This window comes from Anoplopoma fimbria, chromosome 23, assembly GCF_027596085.1.
Source record: "Anoplopoma fimbria isolate UVic2021 breed Golden Eagle Sablefish chromosome 23, Afim_UVic_2022, whole genome shotgun sequence".
Classification (NCBI taxonomy): Eukaryota; Metazoa; Chordata; class Actinopteri; order Perciformes; family Anoplopomatidae; genus Anoplopoma; species Anoplopoma fimbria.
In genome coordinates, this window is record NC_072471.1 from 12,459,662 (window position 1) to 12,482,438 (window position 22,777).

The following is a 22,777-nucleotide window of genomic DNA, read 5'->3' on the forward strand; positions in this document are numbered from 1 at the left end:
GGCGATTGAACACCAGACGTGCTGCCGCTTTCTGGACAAGCTCCAGAGGTCTGATGGCCGACGCCGGGGCTCCGGCAAGTAGTGAGTTGCAGTAGTCCAGGCGGGAGATGACCAGAGCCTGGATGAGCACCTGCGCCGTCTCCTCAGTGAGGAAGGGGCGAATCCTCCTGATGTTGTAGAGGAGGAATCTGCAGGAGCGTGTGACCGATGCAATGTTTGCTGAGAACGACAGTTGGTCGTCCAGGGTCACACCCAGATTCCTCACAGTCCGAGTTGGCGTCACCACGGCATCATCAATGGTGATGGACAGGTCTCGGTGCGGGCAACCCTTCCCCGGGAGGAACAGTACCACAACATGCTGAGTGGTTGCATGATTAATGTCATATACCGCTTACCACCCTTACTTACTAATGTACGCACTGTAATGCACTCAAACTCTCAACTCTCTTGAGCTTTAAAAGGCTTTCAAGTTATTGTATTTCAGCACGGTATTTAATGTGTCTACTTTGCAGTCGCTTCTTGCCTTAACCAAATAAATTCCCAAATTAACCATCATAAAGTTATACTGGAAAATAAAGATGAAGGCACCAAGGATGGATCTATAAAATATTAAACCAACGAGCAAAGATTAACATGACTGATTGATCACTATGTTCTGTAGCTTGACTCACACACAAACAGAACCCATCTGGTAATCACTCACTCACCACTAGTACATTGAACAGCTAACGTTAACGAAAAGACGCATTTCATTTTAAATTTTTTGACAAACTAGTGACTTAGTGTTTAAATGTTTAATGCTCGCTGTTAACGCTTGCTCTAAAGCTGCTCAGATTGAGCAGGCCATCTTGATACAGTTTATTTAACGCCTTCCATGTAAAAAAAACTAAATGGTGTCGGAGGGGAAGTAATAATGAATACAAATAAAGAATAAAGTTTTAAGTTGCCCGGTCCCTTACTGCAAGTCAGATCAGTCAAACTTTGAAGTTGGAAAAAGAAACATTCCAAAATCAACAGCCCCTGTAATCTACAAACACAACAGAGACAGATAGTTGCTAGCGGGGGAGCCAGTGCCGAAGGGATGCAACTTCAGATTTGTCAGTTCACATGCACAGGCACAGACACACACTTCTACTCCCACAGCTCTCTTAAGAAACACACTAACAGGCTTACACACACCCCCAAAGACACATTCCCTTTCAGACACAAATGTGTGCCCTCCCATTCATACACACACGCAAACAACAGAGGACAGACTTGTGGGGGTTGTTGTCAAGATATCATTAAGACAAAGAGCCAGCCTCCTCTCGGGATGACTGGATTTGATCAAAGCAATGCTTTGTCCCAAGTCAGGATCACTTCTCAACTTCTTAAGCTAATGAACAGTTTATACTAGCTAATGAAGTCAGTGGCAGCTACTGAAATTGACAGTGTTTTTGTGTTTTTTTACAGCACATTCTAAGAATAACATTGTTACAGGATTGCCGTACAAAGCAAAACAGCAGTGAGAAGTTAAAAAGAGGAAAAATGATTTTACAGTCTCTCTCCACGAGAACAAGCATGTCGAGGACAATCAATGTTCCCATATTTTTGGATGGTAAAATTCCTCCAGTTCTCCGTCAGTTATGAGAAATGTCTCATGAGGGAGTATATAGAAAATCTCTCTCTCACATGCTCGGTACTGTAATGCCTCGAAGCTGGCAACCTGCTACCCCCAGCAGTCTACTTGGCCATATTGTTGATGTTAAGTAAAATACAGCTGTAATTGTCCATTAATCTGAGGTTATCAGCGTTCATTATGGCTCATGCAGGGAGCCCATTGAAACACTGCATGTCTGGTATTGCACAATTTTACACAGTGGCTTGATGGCTTAGTTTACAAGTACATTTGTAATGTTGTTATAATTCTTTTTCAGAGACGCTGAATGATCCTTTAGCCTGTACAGAAAATAGGTGTGATTAAGTTGTTACATATTACAATATTATATGCAATCTACTTTCAGTGTTTTATTTTGTTCCTTTAATTACATGTGCTATGCATGTATACCCTGAATATAAACACCCTTTGTAGGGGCATGGGCAATATAATGTAAAATTAAGTTCACTAATTGATTGATTTTCACTATTGTTATTATTAATACTATATATGTTATGGCTTTAAACTGAATGCTAATACCAGCATGCCAACAATTTCAGAGCTAACATGATGAAATATAATGTTAACTATCTTATCACACTGTTTGTGTGTGAGTCCAGTTACAGTACATAGTGATCAATCAGTCACGTTAATCTTTGCTCGTTGGGTTAATGTTTTATAGATCTATCCTGGGTGACTTTTCCAGTATAACGTTATGATGGTCAATTTGAGAATTTATCACGATCTGGTCAAAGTATTTTTAAAATCTGCAGGGAGATCTAGTCACGGTTGCAGCTGTGCCATCAGTACAAAAATAATCTTTGGAAATTGCTTATCACAAAAAAAAAATCCTCTCTGTTTGAAGTTAGGATTAGGCGTTAGGTTTGTTGGGTTAATCTTCCAGTTAAGGCAAAGATTAGGTTAATAAACAACTATTCTGGATACGGTTTTACTAGCCTTTATAAAAAGTGCAGAGACAACCCAATAAGAGCCAATCAGAATTTGCATTAGGCACACAACACTGTGTGACGTAGGACGCAAGGCCCCGCTCCTTGGTGAATCCACCAAAGTGCATTGCTATCCAATAGTTCAAAAGTTAGAGATATTTCCTTCCTGTCCGAAGTGTAATTTACTTAGGTTATGAGGGTTCTTCAGATGATTCACTTTAGATATCAGCGTGCCAAATCTGAGCTAAAAACGTAATGCAATCATGAAAACCAATTACACCATGATCTGGATCTTAGATGTTATTTTGATTGCCTTCTAGAAATTTATTACACCAACATTCTGATCTGACCTATTGTAATATTGCACTGCTGTGTTAACCACAAATGTCCATTTGCCAAAGACAATAAAAAACACAATATATTGTGCTTGAAATGCGTCAAACTTATTTATTTCATAGGGAGAACAAGCTGCTGCACTGTCCTTTAGATGAAGCATGGCTGTACTGTAAGTAAGATCCTGCACCACCTGCCAATCTCTTCCTCGCAATAAAAGTGTGCTTGCTCAAACAAAAGACGGTACGTGCCTTCCACTACATTGGCATAGCAAAGAGAGGAAAGTCACAAATCACTTATGGGCCGAGAGACAGTTTTACTGCGGCAGTAACTCTCCCTCCTCACAGAAACACACACACCAACACTGCGGGTCCACCACGGCGGCATGGTTGCTAGGAAACACCTTGGGGCGAGCTCCCTTAGTATCTGACCTGATTAGTTAATTGCAAAAAGTGAGCAAGTGGCAAAATTGCTCTAACAGTCATCGACTCACTCAGGTTGCAACTCTCCAGTATTTAGCAGGCGACTGTTTTTTAAGACCACCTCCTTAGTAATCGTGTTTTAACACATTAATACGCATGATAACAAATTATGAATTGTAGCAAAGTAGACTCTAACCCTCTCTCATCTGTCTTTCAATAGAAGCCAGCAGTTGGTTTGCTTACAGTAGCTTTGCTCAACGACTCGAAGACACTAAACCTCACTAATTATATATATTTTGTATAATCCGAAAAAAACCGTCAATTTGATGTTTTATCAGGGGCTTACCCTCAGACAGAGCCAGGCTAACTGCCTAGTCTGTTTCTAGTCTTTATGCTAACTGGCTGCAAGACAGAAAGTGAATAAGTGTATTTTCCAACATGTAGAACAACTCTTATAAGACTGAAGATTCTCATTCCCTAGATAGCAAATATGATTGAATTGACAGTGAAGTATTGTCAGGCAGAGAAGTACTGTATCCACACTGATGCCTGACACTGAAACCAAATTAAAGCTCTCATTATGTTAAATAAATGTCAGATTTTCAATTATGACTGACACTGAATCAACACTCATTCACCCATTATATGAGGCCTGGAGCCTTGGATTGAATTTGAGTTGATGTTGATGTATTGAAATAATGTTACTCAAATTAACTACCATTTTCATGACATTTTCTTTATTTATACAACAGATTATTGATAATGACATTTTCATGACATTTCCTTTATTTAAACAACAGAATATTGTTCTCTACATGAAAAGGAAGTTCAAGAAAATGTTGCTTTAATTAAAAGTAAAAATAAATGAGCTAAACCCTAATCAACCCTGAAATTATACAAAATAAAAGACTTTGTATTGCTGGCAAACAATGATGTTTTATACAGCTCTTCAAAACTTCTTATTGTGAATCATGTATACAAATTTACCTAGAGTTGATTTCTCTTGCCATTATTAAATAAGTCAAGTGCAAGTCATGTGCTCCCACTAGTCTCAAAGGAGGTTTGAGCACACAGCTTGAATTTTAGATACTTTTAACATGAATTCTGAAAGTTTCCCTTTTATTGAAAGCATAACTTTGAAATTATTTGAAGAATTCTTCTTCTTTGGAAGTTAAAAACTCAAAATAACTTGATTTTGTGATGTTCTTTTGGTAGCTTCCCTTCGGTTGGCGTATAAGTCACTTACTCTTCTAGTTTGAGGACAACCAGAAGAGGTGACATTTGATAGTACAGCATATCTATTTTCACCAGATTGCTTAGCATACAAGAGGCCTTATTAAACCTTACTTTACAACATTTAAACTGTAGCTCCTTTAGAAATGTTGATTTAAATTATTTTTTTAACAACAACACGATACCAATCATTCTTAGCATGGCTCAATGTTGAATTAACAACTTTTCTATTTGGTTTTAGGACTGACCCAATTAGAACATCTATCCTCATTAAAAGCCAACTGGTCAAAATAACCGACTCTCCCAAGATCCTTGGTACATCATCAATAACCTGAAATTGGCCCACAGCGCCAACCATCAAATGCAAAAAGCCCAACAGGGAATTTATTTCTACTGGTCCAATTTTACACAGCCATAATCCAGAGCATCCTGTCATTATTGATTAGTGTCTTGTATGGAAACACACCTGAGCACACAATGAAGAAAATGGACAGAATCATCAAAAGAGCATCAACGATCATAGGCTTCAAATTCCCCACAGTGGACTCCATATACACACAACACACCATCTTATGAGCAATTAAGATCACGGATGACCCTCTCCATCCAGCATCCTTTTTTTTGAGTGTCTCCCCTCTGGCAGAAGATTCATTAGACTAGGAGGTAGGACAGAATGCTTTTTTTTGGGCTTCCTCCCAAAAGCTGTGCAGATGATAATTACACAAAAGTCGTCCGAATTGTAATGTAATGTTATGTGGTGTGGTGCACTGTATGTTCTTTTTCTTTTTGCACGTCAATCATTTTTGAAAAATTTGGTATGGCTGAAAAGCAGTTATACTGCAGTCATGAACATGACACACATTGGGAAGTTTTTTTTAATGTATTCTCACAACTACCCACCTGTAAAGCACATGTTCATGAGGTGGATGCTAGAGTATAATATTCAGTTTCTTAGATCCATAATCTGTTTACAACATCACATGTGTGCAAGAATGTAAATTGTTTCAATAGGGATTGATATATATTATATACCTCATGGTCTTTGTAATTCCACTCACCAAAGAGCTTGTTAATTGTATGTAAATATCAGCACTGGTGTGATTTTGCCCATTCACTAGACCCATCCTTTATCAGTCTTTCATGGAAATATAGGCAGGAGAAGAATTTGACTTGGGCCAGAAAAATGACCTTTGCCTCAGAAGGGAGTCATTGGTAACCCAATTAAAAGGAAATGTCACGCTGGTAATTGCATCTCACAATGTGAATCATCTGCGCGGGGTGGCTCGCTCTGAATCCAGGGACGGGGTGATATGTGACATTGAAGTCTCGCCGCCTCTCTGTCATCCCTGTCCTTCTGATGCACTCTCTGGAGATACCCAATTCTGATTTTTGTCTGTCTGCTTTAAAGTTATTGGTTGTTTAACTTCCAATTACTTAAAGGTCCCTGCAGTTTATATGGGTTGAATAATGTGTACTGTATGTCCAAACTTCCTTTTTGCTATGAATATTTTGTTGAATCATATTAAGCTATCGCTCAGCCTACTGTTCTAGTTTTCTAGTATCATGCCAGCTAGATATGTATCCTATCTATCTAGCTAACTATAGCTAGCTGTAGTATTCAACTTGCTAGCTAGCTGTGTAGCTATCTATTAAGCTACTTATCTATAATTATGCTCTTAGATGTGTGTGCATTTATGTATGTTTTGTTTTACTTTTGATTTATGATGGAATGTAGTAAGTCTATAATGGATCAAAAGAAAAATAAATCTGGACGATTAATTGAAGCAACAAAATTCAAAGTTGTTCGAAGTTCAATCTATCTATCTAATCTAGCTATCTCTCTGCCTCAATTCCTCCTTTGCCCTTGTAATTTGTAGAACTAAAGCCAGAATATGAGAGTGATGTCTGGCAGGTGTTCAGATACAAGACATTTGTCATAGGCCCAAGGTCCAGTGGAGGAGTCAGGAAAGATGTGATTTGATTTTCAAAAAAGTAGAGCCCCAACATTTGATCCTCAGGAAATTATTATATAAAATCTGAAGCAACATTAGTTCTTGCAATTGCAAGGAATGAATTTGCAAATAATACATATATTTGAAATAAATGGGCTGGGATCGTGGTCATGACCGAGATCATGAAATAGCCTGTACTAGATTTATTGTGAAATAATGTCTCACAGAGTTATTAGAACACGATCAGCATTGAAAATGAAAAATGAAATCACCTCTTCCCACTGGCAGAAATTCCCACACATAGATATGGTACTGTGCATTGTATATTAAGATATAGCATTCCTCTGATAGCAGATTGTATAATCTTGGGCCTGTTATCTAGATTGCCTATCTTTCACCGCTAAATGTAAATGTTAAAACAGATTCAGGCACAGATGGCCGCTCTGCCTCTGTCCTACAGCGCAGCAGATGGGAGGTCTCAGCTTCACAGCCTCGCATTCATTTTGCTCTCCATTCCAGTTGTAAATCAAAGTCAGAGGATTTTTTTTTTCTTTCCTGTCCTCCTATCTTCCTCCCTCCCTCTCATTTGTTAAACCTTGCTTCTCTTATCGTCACCTGGGGCAGCACTTCCTGGAGCCTCATAAATTATGTGAAAAACACACTTGCGATATTTTATTGTTTTTAGTATTACAGTGTTGATACAATACTGAAAATAGATTGTGAATTTAAAGGTTTGGGCTGAGTGTTGTGCTGAGACTCACTTGTTGTGTTTGGTTGAGCCAAAAGAATGAACTTGAAGTGTTTTCAGATCTCAAGAACTTCCTAAACCAGACAGCCAATGCAACTGCCTCTCCACAACAGTTTGGGAATTAATGAAAATGCACAGCTGGTAGTTGTCTCAACATGTCTGCTGTCTCTTGTGAAGGCAGCACAGAGAAGACCTTTTGCTTGTTGCCAGTCTGAGGGTTTGACCTCCGAAATGTTAGTGCATTTCACTTTTGATAGGATTATCTCCTCCATTATTGAGAAAGAAGGGAGTCTTGCAATGCGGTGATGGCTCTCTTTCATGTTTTGTTCCAATCTATAATTGCTTCTTTTCATGAATTATGTGGGGAAAGGTTAGGCTGGTAAATCTTACAGTTGCTTGGCTCTAAACTAGATTATTAGCTGGACCGAAAAAGAAATACAACACTGGATTTAGTGTGGACTTTGTAGACATTTTAGGATATTTGTATTAATGGGGCTTGTGCTCTTTTATTGTTCTTCTGCTTTCATTCAGCAATTGCAATTGCACACTAAGAACAACAGATGTTTTCCAAACAACATGCTGTACTATGATGTGTTTTATAGAAAACACTTGGCGATTAAGAGACACACTAGTTGATTGGTACAAAATGATTAGACGGCAAAGATTATTAAGTAGTTGTTTTTTTAAGGCAAATTTTCTTTAAAGCACAAGTTCATCATAGTTAATTCCATTATTCAGAGGGCTTCCCTGTTTTGGTTGGGAGGAGATTATAAAGCACTGTACTTTTGCAGCTTAATTTAATGACATGTTCTCATGTGCATTGCTGGCAGATGTTCGTTAAAAAGGATTAGAGTGCAGGAAATCTGCAACCCCTCTCTGCTGTAATTAACCGATACCGCTGATAAATATTTAAAACCTTGGCAGTGACATTGCCACAGAAGGAGGCACCCAAGAGTAGATTAAGATGAATTTTCAGAGGTTTACTTTAAAAACTACCAAACTCCTCTGTGAGATATTAGAGTATACTTCAAGAGTCTGAGACTTTTGGTTAAAACTTGCTTGAGCTGGAGTGTTTTGATGTTAAAGAGCTTGGAGTGATGTGTGATTTGTTGGAACAGATGTGAGGTGCGAACACACATCATCACATACAGTATTATATATTGTCTTTTGGCTGGATGTGCAGATGTTGTATCCAGTATTGGAGGAAAAAGTATTATCTAAAAGATGCTGCTTATTATCAGTGTGCATCGGAGCGCGATCGCAGAGGGACTCCAGTACCCTTCATGCAAGTCTGAGCCGCACAGCAGCTCTTTCTGGGAAGATCTGTGGAAAATGCCATAAAGCCGATCATCATATCATCCCCTGGAAGTGCTAACATCTATATTGAAAGCTAATTCACTGATTATCCTAGTTTTCAGTGAGAAATGAGTCTCGGAACATCCCGCTCCACCGGCTGCCAACTGTCATCTCTTCACTGTGCAAGCAATGGAGGGAAACAGGGACCATACATTTAATTTAGATACTGAACGAACCACTTCTGTCTCTGCACACTTTAGACACCAGCCAACGGACCAATTACTCTATCCATTAATTATTTTGACTCTCTCTCACTAGCCAGATGGAGGGGTAGAAAAGTTTTTGCAAGTCTTCCAAACTAAAAGACTGTGGCACATCAGTAGAAAATCTAAGTTAATCAGGGCCTAATAAAACCATTATAGAATGATTTGTTATCTGATCTGTCACCTTTATGAATAGAGTTAACCTACTTTAGGCAACAAAATTCATTATTTTTTTTCGGTTTTGTTGTCTGGCCACCCGATCCTAATTCACCCTTCTTTGGCTCTGTTTTTGGTCTTCACTAACTCCCGAGAAAAATATCTGGCTGCCTAATGCTCCAAAATGTTCTCCAGCTTGCATAGCTGTGTTTGTTCAGTGCTAAGCATGTGGTGTACAGTGAGTTTTTTGGAGCTTTTTCGTTGAAAAAAACCTTTCTGGGAGCAGTGAGAGTGAAAAGTAAAGATGACAGCCAGACAACTAAACAATGAACTGAACTTGTTACAAAGCTCTCATCTTATCAAGGGGCAGTCGTTTTAAACAAGAGTCTATGTTCACCTGACAGTGCACTTTCCAAAGGTAACATGTCATTTACCCAGAGGGGGCGAAACTACAGACACATACTCTTAATTTATTGAGAAATGAAACACCATTTATATTGGCTTAGACTCTAACTAAGTAATTCTCCTCTGCCGCTCATTAACATTAGCAATTTCCTCTGTATAGATGAGAAAAGAAAGCTGATTGAGATTCAGATCAAAATTAAAAGAGCTTAAGTACTGAGCAAATAAACAGCCCACTTTACCTTCACTGGTACGGCGTGAAGTTACGAGCAACCGGAGGATTGAGGCATTCTCGAATGTAAAAAAAACACTAAAAACATCATCTCTCAACACCCTGTGAAACATCAGCATCAACAGCAGGGGAAGGGCGACAACTGAAGTTTTATTTCCCTGCCGCTGCTATCAAGATTTAGCGTTGGTTCACCTCTTACATTAAAGCAATGATAATCTTTCTGACAACTCCTGCATTAGTCAGAGCTTCCGGAAATGGAACACTTTGCAAAATGTAGTGTAAGCCGTGAGAGAGAAGCTATCTTCAGAATGGTTATGAACTGTGTAAATCCATCAACCAGACCCATGCCATCTCTCATGAAATACCTTATCGCGCTGCTGATGAATGAGAGAGGTCGCGAATCAGTTTTGGGACATGACAGATATTTATCAGTTTAAATGTGGACTATTTTGATTAGTTCCTTTGAAAGAAGCAGAATTTGACGTTATCAGAGAGCCGCATGACCATTTTTACCCTTCAGTCATCTGGAGGAAGTCATTCATGTTTATATACCTTAATGTTTAAGCTATTGTTCTATATTTTTGTCTGATGCAGCAGCTGTGATTTTCAAGTAGTACAGACAGAGAAAATACCTCAAATATAAGTCTTAACTGAGATCTGGCCCAAAGCTGTATTGCAATCTTTTTAACCTCCTATGAGCCGGTGCCAGCCTCAGATCCGCAGCCAGAAGTCTTCTGCATTTTCCAAAATCTGGTTTAAGACTTTTATCATCAGGGACCCAAAGCTTTGAAACGACCGTATGTTCATGCTTTAATGTTTAGTTTGGAATTACATTACTCTCATTACTCATTTTTAAACTATTTGCGTTTAATCGTTATTTTGTGTATAGATACAAATTCCTATCAACACCGTTGTGCAGCATTGCAAACAGTCTATACTGAGATTAAATAATTCACTTGGCTTCTTCTGATGAAAGGATTTTATTTTTTTTGTAACAGAGTTGAAACATTGTCCAACAATATTTTTTTGCTCATTGTGACAAAGAAATGTCTCATGTTAAAACTAGATTTTTTTAAATGATTTAATCATAAGAATGGTTATGGCAAGAAGAAAACGCACAATCTGCCGACAGAACAAGATGTTCTGTAAGAATGAATATGAAATGCTAAAATGTCTCTGTAGTCATTTAATCAGCAGCTCAATAGAAGAGACAAGAAAAGCCTCTGAGCCATTTCCACTGTGTGCTAAAAAAAATCCCAAAAATGTAGAACTATATTGTTCAAATGTTCCTGCTCATCCTTTTTTTGTAATACCAGTGGTGGCAGCAGTGTTGGCTTTTAGAACACTTTTCACTTATAAATATGTAATAGGAAAACTTGTTATGTAGGATATGTATGTTAAGTTGATGCTTAATCAGATATCATCAATCAAGTAATTGCTTAAGTTTTTTTTTTTTTTTTTTTTTTTGCCTTTTTGGGCATGTAGAGCAAAATGAGCTTTTAGAGCTTATTTGTAGAAAATAGTCGCCTGTATAGCCAAAAAGGATGCTGCTGAGAGCCCCAAAAAGCTCAAAACGATGTGAACTAATGGGAGCTACAGAACCAAGTCCTACATGGTGTGCTTTCATCACTAGAGCAACAGCTTTCACTTATCAGGGTACTCGTAGGGTCTTAAAGGTATTAAAACGTCCCTACATTGGCATTAAATTCAATCTAAGTGGTATTAAAAAGCTCTCAAAAAGTCTTAAATTTAACTTGGTAATTCCTGGAGGTACCCTGACATGCAAGTAGTCATTTTTATTATATAGATATTCATTATGGTCACTTAAAAGCAACTGACTCAAGAGAGTCCACTCGTGGACACAGTGGCTGCTAAGAAAAGTGACATACTGATACCTTAATGTAATATTATTAAAAACAACCAAGCTACATGCAGTACATTAGACACTTGGTTTTATTTAGTCTATAAATCAGTAGCTGGAAATAGTGGACCCCATTTCAATGTGTTCATTGTTAGACAGAAAGTTGCCACAGTGTTTTCATCAGTTTTAGAAAAAAAGATAATTAGCATGACTAAATAACAAAATACTTTCCAGCTCTTCATGTGAACCAGCAAGTGGTTCAGTCTCAGTCTCCTGTGATGCCACAGATTCACCGAGAGGGTCAGTCTAATTATGCATCTGAGGGCAGCGGGTTCATTATCTTCAGGTAAATTAACATCTAAAGAGAGAAAAAAAAAAATACACTCTTTACAGTGAGACCCTGTCACACGCATGACACTACTCTAGGCTCTGAATTGATAATCACTTTTGGGAGAGAGATATGTGTGAGGACATGAGCTAAAGAAGTGTGTGGGTGTGTGTCCTGGTGAAGGGGGTATGGCAGTATTAATGATTACTGTGAGTCCTGTCTGTCCACACTCTATGAGTTATGTGTTTGCACAATTCTAATTGCATTGAGTAGAGAAAAAAGGCCAACACCATGTTCAAAGGAGGAAGGGACCCGCATGTCAGACACTAACTTTCACTCTGCTGCTGCAGCACAGCTTGATGAAGTGATATTGAAGATGTGGTTAATGTGTTTTTAGCATAGCCAGCATTCCTGTGAATTCAATCAGAATTCATCCTAAAGATAACATACAAATCCAGGCAGATCTCGAGGAGCAGGTAGAGGAGAGGAGGAATTTAGAAGGGGATGTTTAATTCTAAATTCAAAGTGGCAGCACCCCGCACTCCACTGCCTCGCACACCTATCACAGGAAATTGTATAATAGGTATCCATTTGTCAAATTAGATCAGAGGCTGATATTGAGGTATGACTCCTATGGGATTCCATCAGGCAGCGAGGATATTTTCAATAGGCATTATTGCGTTTTGCAGTCTCATGCCGCTCAGATTGGATAGCAGGCTGCAGCATCCACTGTGCTGGAACTAGCAGACTGTCTCTTTCTCTATCTTTCATCTCCTTCTGCAATGTATCATTTTCTCTTACCTTTTTCATGAACCCTTTTTAACATAGTCCCTGCCCAGCGTATGTTATGGTACAGTACAGTATCATTTATATCAAATTTCACAACTTTAACAACTCAAAGATAGAAATGCAACCTTAATGCCCCATATTTTATTGTCTTTCTGTAACTAGACCCTGAATAATAACTACTACTTGGGTGTGCTACATTAGGACCATAATCTACCTACTAAGATATTAAACCCATAATATAGGATGCTTGAACAGGGCATGTAGTTTATTCAAACACTGGTGCATTAACTTCTGCGGGTTGACTTGTTTGGACAGCTTTGGTAATGCGTTTGTAATAACTATCTTGAGTAACCCAAAAAAATGCAGTAAAACGTCTGAAAAAGTGTTTCTGATCCAAGTGAAAGAGTCAGTCATCGGTAACTGAACTCTCTTGGTCTATTTATTACAAGGCAGGTAACCAAGATGTTCCCCAATGTGAATACAAGTTACTTTTGTTTGCAGGCCCTGGCTCTCTTGTAAGGAGGCAGTTTTAGCCTTACAAAGAAAATTATAACAATGTCAACCTGTCTCAGACGGTATGCACCACATCAGTAAACGTGTGGCTGCACTTTTAATATGAACTACATGACATTTTGCTTAGCTGCAAAATGTCAAGGTGTATGCTGCACTGGTTGGGCTGTGGATTTGCTGTCCTGGTGGAAACAAAGCACTGTCCCTATTGTATATGTTCAACCTGTGATGTATTGTTTTATTTTGCTTAAATGTCTTTAATTAGCTTTCATTTAATTAGTAGAATGAGTCGGTACCCAGAGCAAGGCTCACGCATCCCAGAGTTGAACAACTATCCATCCGTTGGCAAATAAACCGAGGCGGAGTTCTGACGAAGGCTATTTTGTACATGTAGAAGGCAATTTGAGTCCAGTGCGGGAATGAAAACTACCACATAAGAAATAATTTCTGAATGTACATACTTTAAATCTACTACGCAGATTTAGAAAAAAAAGATGATGTCAAAATTTGGTTAGTTTTTATGAAAATCTTTTCATGTTTAATATGTGGACACTTTAAGGCTAGAATGCAACACATAGCTGTTTATATTTAGGTCACTCATCTTAAATTAAAAATGGATTTGACAGTGGGATGTTTGTTCTTAGCTTTGTCATTGCAGCCTTCCTACTGGATAAGCATGTCTTAACACTGACTCTCATAACCTGTGGCAAGCAACCTCTGTTGAATGGTTTTATCTTGCCCAAATGGCTTTAATTAGCTTTCATTTAATTGGGAAAAGGAGAAGATGCCCAGGGCAAGGCTCTCGCAACCTTAGAGTTAAGGGGAACTCTCTATCAGTTAACAAATTAGTCTGAAGTAGTGCTCTGACACAGGCTTTTTTACAGTCTGCACATCAGGAGCTGATTGAAACAGGCCTTCAGTGGTAAAAAAAAACAACTAATAAAAAAAAAGACGCAAATGCTGTTATAAAACACAGGAGAAAATGATGATGTGTCAAGCCATGTCCAACACTGGAGAGGAAACAGAGGGAGTTGACGGTTTCATGAAGAAGTCATTTATGAGCGTTTTATCTTCTGTCACATCTGACGCATGGTAAAGTTTATCTGCATACAGTCGCATATCACAAAGTGAGAGTGCGTGAGTGCCAACTCTATGTGAGATGAAATAAAATTGATCTTATTTGATGGATCTTTATGAACAACTCCGTGTTTGATATTTTCACTCAGTCCACCCATTTGGTTGAGTGCAGCCTAGATTGATCACCAACTGTTTGACAACTGCTTCTTCCTATTTTAAAGATAGTTCTTATATATTTCACCACATGCATTTGCAAGAAATACCAAAAATGTTATGCTAGGACAGAATAGTGTAAGCTTTTATCCCATGTGTTTATTGGTACTGTAAGGATTAGGTGGTTGCTGCCGCCATTCTGCTGAACAGGTTGTCAATAAGTAAGCTTCTGGCAAAATATAGAAAAATTGTGTCACCCAAGAATGCTGCAGATGAAGGGCATCCTCACCAGCTGAGCCACCGTGAATGTTTACCCACACACGTCATTCAAATGACAGAGGGGTTGAATTCCTCTGATTCTGACCTCTCCCTAGTGCCACCGGTCCTCTGTGCACCCATTACCAAGCAGACTTAGTAAATTGAACTAATCATCTTTGATTAAGTACAGACTCCGGGCTTGTGATGCAGCAAAGACAAAGGTCATTCTTCATAATGCGATATGACATCGCAGATGGAATCGCAGAGGCAGTGTGCCGTGGCGTGCATGCACATAGCACGGGGGTTAGGAGGGGAGTGGGGACAGTAATTGCACATTATTTGTTTAGACGGATCTGAAGACGGCCTGACTGTACGATGTGAATACTTACTGGAAAGTTAGCAACATAATACTGCTGTAAATTACAGCCAAAACACAACAGCCATGTAGTTTAGGCTTGAGTGAGCAATCGCCTGGCTGAATGTATTTAATAAGAATATATTTATAATCACAGTTGTCAGGATGTAACATGTAATAAGCAGTCAAGGATGCAAAGAGAGAAGGCATAGACATTCTTATCTTTGTAGTGGTAATTCATGCATAAACGTCTTCTTTAGCTTGGCAGGGAAACCAATAGAGACTCAAAAGATTTGAGATTTCTCTGCAGTGTCAATATTTCATGGGTTTGTTTTTAATGTCAAAAATAGAGGATAACTCCACCTTATTATAACAATTTCTAAATCTAAAGTGTGCTGAGGCGATGTTCTGTTTCATTTTCATCACTAGACATTTTTGAAGCACGACGAGGCCCAGAATGTCCCCCTCCTCTAAATGTTTGCGACTCGAGGAAACACTGCAGTGAGACGCAGACACCTGGCTGACAGGGAAAATATCGGCACCCCAGTACTGAGGGCCAGCCTCTCACTGCCATCAGCTGTGTTTGCAACAAGGTGTCAGGGCTTTGCAGTTTCATCGTCAGGCAGAGTTTCACATGAATATGCAAAGCGTTGGGACTGCCAAGCTGCCAAAAGCTGGAGTGGAGCAGAACTGGTACAGCACAGCCCATCGCTATTGTAAAGATCTAAGCCTCTTCTGCTGGAAGTACACGTGATTTGTTTTTTACACCGAGGTGAGCGCTCTGTGGCTTACAAATTGCGCCATCAAAGAGTATTTACTGCATTATTGCTGTGATTTTGCTCTGTCCATTGCTTTTTTTTTTTTACTTAATGACAAACCCATTTACTAATAATTCTCCGTAGGGGCATGATTGCACCTGACAAATGTTATTTTGAAAGGTCATATAAGCAATTTTTTTATTTATTAACCATGTTTAAAAATGCTCAGGGAACATTTTTTTTTACATATTTCATTTGATGTTGCAGTACAGGTGCAGGAGGAGTTTTTTTCCTTTCTTTAACAATGATGAAACAATTTACTTAAGTCAATATCAGATTACAAAAACAATTACCACATTTGTTTTCCACAATATTGTTAAATTACTTATAATCCATTTACGTCTTTGGGCATTCATTTCACAAACAAGAAGTAGCTCATTCAAGTGTGCTTCTAGACCCAAATGTTTGCAAAGCTACTTACCAGCACTTCGTGTCTGCAGGGAATGCAAAGCTTGCCTTGTTTATAAGAGAGGGAGAAATATAATTTGAATAAGCTTTTAATCTGTGGAGAGATGATCCAAAGGACTCAGCTGCCGTTGCTTCCCATTTCAGGACACAATTTCCTTATAATAATGGGCCTCTATTATCATTCTGCGGCACATACACCAGTGAACAAGAGGAAAATCATCTAACGAGAAGATTGAAGACAGAAGGAGAGATGTCGAACTTACAGTTCTGATCTGCTTAAAGGTAACAGGAAGATACTGTCAAAAGTATTACTTAGCCTACTTGTTCCCCAGGGAGCACTCCTATAATGGCCATGTGCTACTACCATTCATTTGAATTAAAGTTCTGATTTTATTTTATCTTTAACCACATGTTGAGTCAGATGAAAACTATGTGTTGTGATTGTGAGAGCAGTCAAAAAGCAAGCAGAGAAGTCTTAACAGTTAGCTAAAGTAATAAACACTTATAATTAGCTGAAAGTAATGTATAAACAGCTGTATAAGTTAACAGAAAATTAATGGATAAACAGTTAAAATAATGAGATAAGAGTGATGGATAAACAGTTAAAATAATGAGATAAGAGTGATGGATAAACAGTTAAAATAATGAGATAAGAGTGATGGAGAAACAGTTGAAATACTTAACTGAAAATGATCTGACAGGGCTGTGGGAACAAATCAGAAAAAAATTATACTTAAAGTGGAGTTATAGTAAAGTACAAGAAAGCATTCATTAAGAGCAGATTGTACTGCGCCATTGTGAGTTTTTAAAAAGAATGTTTGAAATGTCCATTTTCTTCATTAGCTTCCATTGTTGTGACAGTCTGGAGATAAACTGGCTGAATTTGCTGAGTCATGTATATGGCGTTCGAGGACAGACATCACTTGGCTAATTGCCGCTCTAAAAGACAACAAAACAACTCTTAGCGCTTGACAAATTTAGACAATAGACAATTAAGTGCACTTGAAATCATTGAGTTATCATCAAGGCTCTTTATCGGGCTGTAATTATTCTTTTTTTTGCAAATGTTTGTGAGGGTAAAAAACAGTATTCATAAGCAGCCAGTGTACAGCTGAGATTTCAGAGGGCAGAATTAAACTTGCAAATTTCTATCATCTGTGATTAATGCCAATACATATTCACCACCAAAAACAAAATTAATGTTGAAACCACTCAGGGAGAGAAGATGAAAATCAGGGCTGTGCTAAAGATACTGATTGCAGTAGTATGGTGGAGGATCAAACCCCCATCGACTGGTGGGATTCTTCAGTTGTGTTATGAGTTGAATGCTAACAACAATTACAAAGAAACCCGGGGAGTTTGAGATAACACGTTATTGGTATTCCTGATCAGCTGCGTTATGCTTCAATGTAACTCTCACATTAACTTCTAATTGTGGTGATAAGAAACGCAGAAAATGAGAATGTGCCCTAAATTCATATCTCCTTGGGGGATTAGAAAGCTGTTTCTGTTACAATCTTGGAATAAAAAATGGTTCCTGGTGGAGGCAGAAAATGCTACAGCAAAAACATGATTTTCTACAAACACGAAGAAGCCTCATTTTTTCAAACCGCACACACTGAATCTGCAGAAGCCGGAATCAGAGTAACATCACTGGGTGTGAGCAGGCTAGTCCTGCATTAGGGTTAGGATAATTGACTGCGGTGATTTACTTTCAACCAGTTTAGTTTCTGGCAACGCTGAAATCCACCTCATTTGCAGAATTTCACAGAGAGATATTTAATGCTGAGAGGCATCGGGACACCCTCGCTCTGCTGCTGCTGCTTTACAGCAGCCGTCCAGCTAAGCAGCTGAGTGTAAGTGTAATTATTGTTCAGGCAATGTTCCCGATCTCAGAAAAATACCAAAACCGATCAAACTGTCAATGGATAATATTTAAGACTGCCACATTAGATGCACAGTGTAAATAGGGCACAGTATCAAGACACTCAAACTTTAATATGTCTACAAAATGTGTCTGATATGTTTACTCTACAGCGACATAATGTGCTCAGTAATGAATGCATTGACTTCTAGTAATGATGCTGCTTCTTGAATAGCTCCCTCGACAACAGATGTTTTATTTTTTTTCTCCATTGCTAGCCAATTTCCTGTATATGAGCAGGCCTATTTGTGCTGTCGCTTCAGGTGCAATGACTAATGCTAATAAGCTCCCCTCCGCAAAGATCACCTCAGCTAGTGTATTGGCGTTGTCTGTTGTGAATGCTGATAATTGCTTTTACAGTAAGTCACACGTCTCCACGATGAATCATGGCTTTCACCGGCACGTCACGGATTCGTGTTTACCTCAGAGATTGCATCAAAACCCAGGAGCCCCTCCTCAATGTTTCACTCCTGTCCGTGAAGAGGCTCCGGGGGTATCTGAGAGTGAGCCAATCACATTTCATTTTGCCCCCTCACCATCCAAACACAGCACCCTGCATTCGGGGGAGGTTTCACATATTCAAATTTGACTTCTAAACTCAGAAGATGAAGCGCTGAGAAAACGATGTTGGAAAAAAAATAATTTTAGTCAAACTGTTTTAGCATTGTGTGATTATGTGAACTTGCTTTTGCAGTTGTGTGATGTTCCGATAACGACATTAGAATGGTAACTGTTTATAAAATACAGCTCTTGAGATGTCGCGCAATGCGGGCCGCACATAATAAATGTGGAAATAAAACCAACAGCATCTGTGATAGTCTTCCCAGACTTTAGTTTAGGGTGTATCGGGACCCTGTATAATAAAATCATGTTTAATAGGCTGCTTTGTCAGAATGAAAAGGGTTCCCGACACCAGCTACACCCTGAGAAATCCCAGCAGCAAAGGATTGTGGGGCAGGGAGCCTATGCATAGTCCCAATGATTATCCTGTTCCAGGGGAGCTTCATGGCATGAGGAGCGTGGAGTTTCTAACTCTCAATTAACATTATCACAACCATGTTGGAGGGGGTTAATAAGTGCATGAATTTAGTGTGTGTGTCGTTGTGTGTGTGTATGTAGAAGATAACAATGGCTGAGGGTTGTCAAACTGATTTTTTTTTGCCCCATAAAGCCATCATGCTGTGCGTGTGGCTGCCATGTCGCCTCAGCCAATTAAAAATCAATTATTTAGCTCAAAGTCTTTGCGCCTGCTAATCGACTATGTGTGCTTGGATTGATAAGGCTCATCGTTGCTGTTGATGCTCTTACACGTTGATCACCACCATATTACAGCAAAAGCTTTATTTTTAATCTGGCAGATTTGGAGCTAACAGTCAGAAATTTGTTCAGGGTCATAAATTAATTATCCTGCTTTGCTCCCAAATTAAACTTTTTGAAGATTTCAAATATTTGCTTTACATTTGCCGGAGAATATGAGACATAATTCCTAGAGTCTCCGTTGGTTGCTCAGCAGCAGGTTCAACTGTGAAAATGCATGTTTAAACTTGAGATAGTTATAGCTTGTTAATTAGGGAGTTTTTGAGGTGCTGGCAGGTGGATTTTGTTAAGAAATGAAAACGAAAAAAATAGCTAGCTATCTTCCTTGTTTCCAGTCGTTACGCTAAGCTAAACTAACCAGCTGTTGGCTTTAGCTGGTATTGATCTTTACAACTGTTTCTGCTGCACCCACTTTTAAGTGTTTTTCTTTGGTTTACTGTTTCATTTGCACAAATAATTGTTTGCTGGTGTGCTTTATCTTCCACAATAGATACATTATCTTTTTCTACGGACCATTTCATTGCATTTATGCGTCTTCTTGCCTCCAGTCCAGTCTGAGGCTTCATACTTCTAACTATATATATTTTTTTTAATCAATGCATTTTTTTCTTGATTTATCAATTATGTCAGAAAACGGTGAGAAACATGAATCAGTGCTGTCCGAAGCCCAAGATGAAGTCCCTAAACTACTTGTTTTGTCCCGACTCAAATCTATTGAGTTTACTGTCATAGAGGAGTAAAGAAGCCAGAAAATATTCAAACTTTAGTGGCTGGAATCAGATGATTTTTATCTTTTTTTCTAAAAAAAAAAAAAAAATTCAAATAGATGAATCAATTATCAAAATAGTTGTCGATTTATTAAATTGTTGACAACTGGTTAATCTTTGCAGCTCTAGTCCAGTCCATCATCCTTCGTCGGTGAGAGCTGTCTCTCCTCCTTATCATGTCATATAGAATTGTCTTACTTCAATTCGATCAAATACATCCTTCTCTATGCTGTCCGTTTTTACTCCATCTCTATCCATCAACTTCTTCCACATCCACCTGAAGCTCTGTGTTCAGTTCCCCAGCCTCCGGTCCAAGCCCCCTTTCCTTAGGTCAGACCGGTGACGGACACGCTGGCCGACACTGACAGTGACCCACAGTGCTTTAGGGCAGCCGGCATCAATCCCCTCGACAGAACACAAGATGTCACCAGGGTGATAGAGCAGAGAAGACTCATTCTCTTTTCTCTCCCTCTACAGACAATGCAAACTTTGTGGATGACAACATGGTGTCACCTGTGGACGGGCGAATCACCGCCCCATTGTCACCTACCAAGACACTGTCACTCCTGCACGCATGTTGATCAAACACACACTCTCACACCGATATACAGAGGCAAGAAAACATACACACATCGTCCCAAACCCACTCCTGGCAGGTCTGAGTGACAGTGTCGTTCACCGAGCGAACACAGCAGACACGATTGAGTGACGGCGATGTCGCCTTCAACAACAAAGCAATTAAAAGCTACGATAATTGTCTTCAAGCAGTGAGTGAGGCTATTATGCTGTCAGTGGGTTGAAGGATTTAAGACGCCAATTGCAAAGGCTTCCTACTTGATGTAAAAATCAAGATGTTCACCTCTACAGCAGTTACAAGAACTCCCTCGGCCTCCTGTCCACTCCCCCTTTATGCATATTGGAATATGAATTCATTGTGCCGTGCACTTTGGCATACCCCTGTTTTCATTATCATCTTTAACAACTGTCTGTGGCATGTTTACAAGGCCGCTCATTTGAAAACCAAAGCATCAGTTTACCTCCTCTCCCTGCAACTCGTTTTGAGCCACTCACAGCAGAGGACCTCTACCCCCTAGTGGTGAGGAAGAGTAATACAGGTTGGATATTACTGTAACAGTGCTGCCTCCATAACAGGACAGAGGCTTTGTTGCGCATCACTGAGTACGTTCATTCATTTTCATATGACCGATATGGTTTCCGGAGTTCCCTTTTCAGCTTTATCAAACACATGCTGAGTAATGGTAATCTGAAATGGCAAAACATCCCCCAAAAAAGCACCTTAATTGCAACGAGTATGTGAAATTGGGTTTGAGGGGCTTAAGTCACTGGTGTGTAGTGAATCCCTGCATGTGTTGGGGAGATTACTTATTGTGCAGCCTGATCATACATATGCAAATGCTCTCCCATGATCCCAGAGCATTGAAAGAATTACAGCTAGCATCCGTCACACTGAAAGACTCCATACTGGCCCATATAATCACTCAGTTGAATTCAGGGCAAGTGAGGAAAGAAAGGAAGTGTCTCTCTCTCTCTCTGCATCACCATTCAAAGACCAGAGAGCGAGAGAGCTCCAATGCACTGCTGCTCACAGATGCTTTAGAATCATGTTCAAAGACCTTTTCTTACCAAACACGCCCACCTCTGCACGGTGATCGGGTACAGCTTTTTGGTAAATATTTGATAGTGTGGCCTTGTGTCTTTCAGACGCGGAGAACGGTCTGTGAGGACCCCTTCTTCTTCTTCTTCTTCTTCTTCTTCTTCTTCTTCTTCTTCTTCTTCTTTTAGTTCTTTTAGTTTCTCCCTCCTCCTTGCTCGCTCCTGGTGTAAACCGCAAAGGGCAGGATGTGATAGGCGGAGGAGATTTGTTTGAAACTTGCCCCAGTTCAGAGAAGAAGGCATCAAGCGTGTGTGTGTGTAAGTGTGTCAGGAGATAACGGAGGAGGCCCCCTGCCTCTCACTTTCCTCCCGCAGTGTACACAACCCATTCAGGGCTTTCATCCGTGTTAAACAATGCGCCACCTTCTGTGCGGGAGCAGGGAAGTGGAGATAACCCTGAGACGACTCGCGAAAATGGTGTCTGTTGATTTGGATTATTTTGGTAAACATATATGGAAATGCTGTCCATAGCTGCAGTATGGCACCACTGTTATATCATGTCAGTTTGTATATTTATTCATAAATGTGCTGTACACCTATATTTACCTGCATTTAAGGTTAATTCACATGTGTATTACTTGCAAATACATTCATAAGGTTGAAGTTCTAGATTAAATATTAAAAATAATTTCCATGTGTGCAGGACACATGCAAAAAGTATTCACATTTAGCCAAATACATTGTTGAATTCTCCCTTGAATCAAGCTATTTTACTCTGAAGGAACAGCAACAAACTCTTACAAATTATTTTAAGATGACCATCAAAATTCACGCAGCCAGCGTTTTCTCGAAGCAGTCGTCTCAACTCGACGACATGACATTTTTATACGGCGATATTATCAAACTAGTTCTGTGTGTTAATGGAGCACTGCTGGCGTTGCTAAGTAGTCACACCGCCCACAGACTTCAAAGTAACGA